At 45.9% G+C, this 6,616-nt stretch overlaps 1 pseudogene; it reads right to left on the bottom strand.

Moving 5' to 3' along the window:
- Positions 1–2,836: 2,836 nt before the first annotated feature.
- On the bottom strand, positions 2,837–3,205 carry LOC118082964 (NADH dehydrogenase [ubiquinone] 1 alpha subcomplex subunit 7-like; annotated as a pseudogene).
- Between the last annotated feature and the right edge of the window lie 3,411 nt (positions 3,206–6,616).

The raw sequence follows: 6,616 nt of genomic DNA, 5'->3' as shown, positions 1-6,616 counted from the left end.
TGGTCCGAGTTCAGTTTAAAGATAAACAACTTTTCTGATGAAGTGTGCATGCACACGAAAGCTCATACCAATGACAAACTTAGTTGGTCTCTAAGGTGCTACTGGAAGGATTTTTTGTTTTGTTTCAGACCAACACGGCTGCCTACCTGTACCTAGAACTTTTAAGAAACCAGAGAAGGGATGGGCTTTGAATTTCCCCATCAAGATCAGCCCCTGGACAGCAAACTGAGCAGGAACCCAGGCCAAAATGATGGAAGGCATTGCGTCTCAATTTAAATTGCAGCAATTATTTCTTAATCTGCACTTACAGACCGGCATGTGCAAATGCCATGCAGCTATGGATCCTCTTTCCTGGTGATTCATTTCCTCTTTCTTGGCAATGCACACATAGAGGTGGGTAACTTTGTAACGGTGAGGTGGTGGAGAAGGAGCGACGGCAAGGTGCTGGAGCACAAAGATGTGTGTGAGTTGCGTGTCCTGCTTGGCACCTCCTAAGATGCTACTCTAGCTGTGGTTGCTGTCTTGCCAGCAGTGAGGAATGTGCTCCCATCACCAGTGTTGAAATAACATTCAATGGCAGGTGTAGAGAGTAGAGAGCTCTATCAGACAGTAAAATGTCTTGAGGTGGCTGTCACCCAGCCCTGTCACTACCTGGAGAACATGTGGCCCTCCAGATGTTGGGGAACCGCAACTCTTACCATTCTTACCAATTGCTGGTTAGGGCTGTTGAAAACTGGTGTCCAGTGACATAGCTCCCCCCCCACCACCAAACCCTGACGCTTATGGCTTGCTAGAAGTCCTCTTCAGACATTTAAACTCCATGAACCATTTGGCCTCCCGCCAAAACTATATGCATTCAGTTCGTTGGGGCTTCTGAAGGTCCTTGCATGTGACCAGTTGAACTTCCCAATCAATATGTTTAGGATTGCAACCTTGAGGGTAAATTAGAATACTCTATTTTCAAATATATGGAGTGGGGGAGGCGATGTCCCTGGAGTTGGAAGACGACAAGAAGCTCAGTAGTTGGGGACCACAAATGGAGATGGGCTGTTCCATCCAGGTCTCCCTTTCAGGCTGTCCACAGGGCGGGTGCTAGGGTTTTTTTGCGCCCTAGGCGAGATCACCTCCTGGCGCCCCCCCTAATAATAAATAAATAAATAAAAATAGAAAAGAGAAAATAGAAAAATAAAATAAAAAACAGCTGAGAGGCGCGGCGAGGTGGCCCCAGGCTCGCGCTCCCCGCGCGCCTCCGGAGCTTAGCACGTGCCTCGGGATAGTGGCCTGAAGCCACTCAACAGTGACAGGCACAGTGGAGGCGGCCCAAGGCAGCACTGGGAGGCGGGGGCAGTGGGCAGGCTGGCCAGCACCCCCTCCATTTTGGCGCCCTAGGCAGCTGCCTAGTTCGCCTTAATGGACGCACCAGCCCTGGCTGTCCAGAGGCATCTGCTTGGACACTCAGATAATAGGATGTCATAGATGCCAGATTATATGGCCCTTTGATCCGATCCAGCGGGACTTTTCTTATGTTCTTAGTCCTGAGGTGTCAAAATAAGTTAACAAGAGGGGATCCGGCGTCTGCTAGTTGAACATCTGCTCAGGGTCCAGACCCTAGTAGGAAAGAGCACTGATAAAAAGCCCGCTTGACTTGCCCCTCTTCTTGGATATTGCCACCCGCTTGCTGGGTAACCTTAATAATAATTAATTAATTATTTGATTGATATACCGTTGTGGCGTTCACACAGAGCCCCCGGTCGTTCCACAGACTATTGACCCTGTGCCCCCACGTCTATTCTCTTCCACTGCCACCAACCAGGTTTCCCCAGTAATATATTCAGATCAGTCAGGTTATAACGTATTAACAAAGATTCCAGTTTATTGTGAACACAACAAGTTTTAAATACTTTGAAACACTGTAATCCGATTCACTCTCTCTGTCTCCCCTCTGTCTCTAACCCACTCTGATGCCTATGCCTCCCACCCACAAGAAACCAACAGAACTACAGTGGTACCTCTACTTACGAATAACTCTACTTACAAATGTTTCTACTTACGAACAGCGCTCCGTCCGCCATAAGAATGCAGTTTAGAAAGGATTTTTTTCTACTTACGAATTTTTAGATAGGGTTGCTTCGACTTACGATTTTTTTCTCCCAATGCATTCCTATGGGATTCGGCTTACAATTTTTTTTGACTTACGAATGTGCGTTCGGAACGCATTAAATTCACAAGTAGAGGTACCACTGTGACTGTCTCTCTATTTCCAAGTGTCTTACTAACTGTCTAAACCTCTGGCTAAGCCTTTTAAAAAACAGGTAGGCTCTGCCTCTGGGCTTTTCTATTGGTCTACCTATTAACCCTTTCTCTCCCCCTGTACAGACATTTCCAAAAGAGCGGGCAAACGCCACAACTGCCCTTTATCCAAAAATCCTAGCATGGTGTACAACGTTAAGAACATAATTTACTTTCACTCTGGCCCAGACAACAGTGGTGATAACGAGGACACACAGATGCTACTGCCTGTTTCCTTGTTGGCTCTGGTGGCAATGGTGGCCAAGAGGAAGACTCAACATGAGATGAGGGCCACATAGAGGGCGTCTTGACCCACTGGTGGACTTTAGGCTCTCAATTTTCAGTGGCGGCCTGTGCAACACACACACACACACCACCTCTCACACTCTGTTCTACATCATTGTTTGTTTGTTTTTTTAGGGATTGAGTTTAATCAATCAGGTACCAATTGGAACAATGTGAATGGCCAGAAATAATGTCCACACATGAAAACACTTCCACGGAGTTTTGCACCATTGCCTATTCTCCTCCCCATCTGCCTGGCAGCTCACAAACAGGGCTCATCTTTCGACAGTTCCCATTTCCGTGGTGCAGTGCACTGGCTTTCTCTCCATTGGTGCAATAGAAGATTCTGAGCTGGCATCCTGCTGCCCTGGAGCCAACCTTTTCTGAGCTGATACAAGGACAATGGGAGGGAAATTCTCCCTGCCTCCATCACGGGTACAGTAGTAATTGCCTGCCAGTTTATGGCTGGGGCCGACAGGGAGGCGTGGAGGTGGCGGAGTCCTCTTGGCAATCTCTAACTCTACTTACAAATGTAATGAAGCTGAAGCTAACAAAGCTGAAGTTTTGCTTGGAGATCTCGCCCGGCCGCAAAATTGCGGATCTTCTGGATGAGGCGGGTGGCTGACACCATTTTGGCCTGTGTTGTCCTGTTCTACATCATTGTTGTGGCGCCGGAGGCCCAGTGTGGCCGAAGCGGCCACACAACCCTAAAACCGCCTCTGCTTGACCAAGGGCCCTCCGAAATCTGGGGAGAGACAATACTGAGGGAGAGGTTAAAATGATAGACACTCTCTTTACATCAAAGTCCTAAGATGAAACAATGCAAATGTGTTTGCCACTAGGACACGGGGCTAAGTAAGGACAATCAATGTAAATGCCTGGATGTTGCTAGAGGTCTCTAGGGCAAACAAAGAGAAAGTAGACCAGGATTTTCTCTCCGCCCCCACCCCCCGCATATAACAGAAGCCAGTAAAATAGCCCGGAGCATTGATCTCTCTCTTTTTAATTACTCAGCTATTGATTGGGAAAGCGACTATGCAAAAGCAACGAAGACAAATGGGTTTCTAGGAGTAATGCAAGATTGCCATCTTCCATTGTTTGTCAAGCAGCTTCACATACATGATCTTAGGGTATTCAGGTCTGAAGTCTAGGAAATGAGCCAAGTGGGATCAATTAAGCTGAACTTCAGGGGTATTTAGGATACAGTGTCAGCATCTATCATGAGGATTGTAGCTCTTTTAGAAGAGACAACACTAACGCTCTTGTCTTGAAACTTGAAGAAGTGGGAAAACCTTCCCTTACCATGGATTACATCATTTGGATGTATTTGTTGTACAGAAAACAAGTTTGTTATCTTTAAAAAAAATTATTATTTTTAAATGGAAGTGTTGTTAGTCCTGAATGCTCAATCCCACCCCCACCCCCTTTTTAGCATTTGCAAGCCATTGTGGTTTTTATTTTATGTAATAATTTAATCATACTTCATTTTATTTAAACATATCTTATGAGATAAAAATCAAATCAATATTTATCAATTACACTTACAATAGCCCGTCTTTCTTTTTCAGGCTAAAAAAGAAGAAGAAACCATTCTGGGCTGTTTCCAAACTGTACAGGTGAAACTCGGAAAATTAGAATATCATCAAAAAGTGCATTTATTTCAGTAATGCAACTTAAAAGGTGAAACCCATATATGAGATAGATGCATGACATGCAAAGCAAGATATGCCGAGCCTTTATTTGTTGTAATTGTAATTATTTGTCGTTAGGCGGGTCAATTATAAATGGAATGTAATTAATGAAATGTTTATTTTGGTATTATTGTAACTATTTGTTTTATGACTGTGGAATTTCCAAAAGAAAGCACTTATAAAAAATTAGAAGAAAAATAAAAAAATAAAAAGTTGCATTACTGAAATAAATGCACATTTCGACGATATTCTACATTTTCCGAGTTCCACCTTCATAAATTGCCAGCAAAGGGGCTCTGATCAGGATCAGGACTCTCGTATGTTTGTGTGTTGGGTGGGGGGTAGCACTTGCAGAGTGTGGACCCCCTGCAATTTGAATAGGGAGAAAATTCTTCCACCAAGGAGAGCTTTCTTTTCAGTGTGAAGTGCAGGTTCAGGGAGCCTTTAGTGGTGAAGATAAAGCTCTACCCTGCAGACGGGATCCGGTGCTCCACCACAGTATTACTCCTGCTTTGTTTGCTCTGCCCTGTTTGCCAGTTTGTTATGGGCACAATTCAAGATGTCACTTTAGCCTTTGAAGCCCTAAACAGCCTGGGACCTCAGTGTCTTGTGAGCCACCTTCTTCCACATATTCCTCCCTGCCTTGCTTGGGATCCGCTGGCCGTCTGATGTGCAGCAGGAAACGACAAGGTGACCTTCCACCTTGTGGAATTGCCTCCCAGGTGAGACAAGTCAAACCCCAGCATTGCATTGCTTGATTAAGCCTTGGCTGTTCAATGTGGGTTCCCTCCCTCTCACGTGATGCGCTTTATTATTCCTGCTCCCTGTCTGATCTCCATTTTATGATGGTTGGAGCTTGGTTTGTTGATGGTTGGAGCTTGGTTTGCTAATGCTGCTCTTCCGTGACTCCCGGGCGTGTGGGGAAGGGGGAACTGCAGGCCTGGGTAATGAACGTGACCTCCAGATCTTTCTATCTGGCCCTCAGGACTCTTCCCAGGCCACATTCCCTCCCCAGACACACCCTTCCCCCCCCAAGGCCACACCTCTCAATGGCCCAGCTGTGCACTCTTTGAGTGTTTTTGCCTGCCCAGAATGTATCATTTAACTCTGATAATATTTATTCCTTGCTTAGATAGAGGCCAGAGAGGGATGTGTGAGTGTGTGTCTAGAATCAAGCCCCCTGAACAATTAACATCCTGGCTCCACCCACTTTTTCTTCTGGTCCCACCCATCACCGTTTGATGCCACGCCCACTTAAAGGTTGCCTGGAAGGGAATGTGGCTTTTGGGCTGAGAAAGGTTCCACACCCCAGATAACTTTCTTATTGTAAGCTGCCTCAAGTTCAGTTTGAGAAAGGTGGTATACAAGTTTTTATACATCAATCCGTTCTTGTTCTCCTTTGACAGGCTTAGAGAACATACCGGTCAGAACAAAGACTTCATTGTCTCTCTATCACAAAGGCAGAACAGCCATGGAAACTCCAAGCTCCTCCTGGCTCCAGCCCATAGCTGCCAAGTTCCAGATTGAAAAATCCGGGACCAGCAGCGGCGCAGCACCGGAAGTCGCTTCTACGCGACTTCCGGACATGGGTAGAAGCAACTTCTGGTGCTGCTCTGCCCATTTCCAAAATGGCCACTGTGCCAGAAGTCGCATAGAAGTGACTTCCGGCACCGCTCTGCCCATTTCTAAAATGTCAGCAGTGCCAGAAATCGCTTCTACGCGACTTCCAGACATGCGTAGAAGCGACTTCTGGCCCCATGGCCATTTTGGAAATGGGCAGAGCGGCACCAGAAACATGGCAGGAGCTGCTTTCCGGGAGATTTCCGGGAGATAAATCCATTTGGGAGACCAGTGGGAAACGGTAAAAAATATGGAGGTTTCCCGGGCAAAACAGGGTACTTGGCAGCTATGCTTCAGCCATGTCCAATGCCATCTAGCAACTAACCATTCAACGACACCATCTGCATGAACCTTCAACAACTGCTCCATTGCGACGATCCAGGATGATCCATCCATTTAAGCTTCTCTGTATCATCCTAGATCTATAGTGCTGCCTGGTGAATGAAAGGGAAAGCTATGAAAGTTTGTTTTTAATGGCAAATTAGTGTTCTTTCCCACTTGCTCTTCACTAAAGATATGGGGGGGGGGGGAACGCATATAGCAAGAACTGGTGGGTTTTTAAGTAGCTTTATCTCCACTCCACATCTCTTTGTAAATAAATCAAGGTTTGCTGTAACCTTGTATAAGTGCCGAGGAACATTCCAAGTCCTAAATAGTGAAGTGCTTTGAATGGAGGCTCCTAATGGGAGGACTGGAATAATAAAAACCGAGCCAATATTAATAAATGTAGA

The sequence above is a fragment of the Zootoca vivipara genome, chromosome 3 (assembly GCF_963506605.1).
Source record: "Zootoca vivipara chromosome 3, rZooViv1.1, whole genome shotgun sequence".
Classification (NCBI taxonomy): Eukaryota; Metazoa; Chordata; class Lepidosauria; order Squamata; family Lacertidae; genus Zootoca; species Zootoca vivipara.
This window is presented reverse-complemented; position numbering and strand designations above follow the sequence as displayed.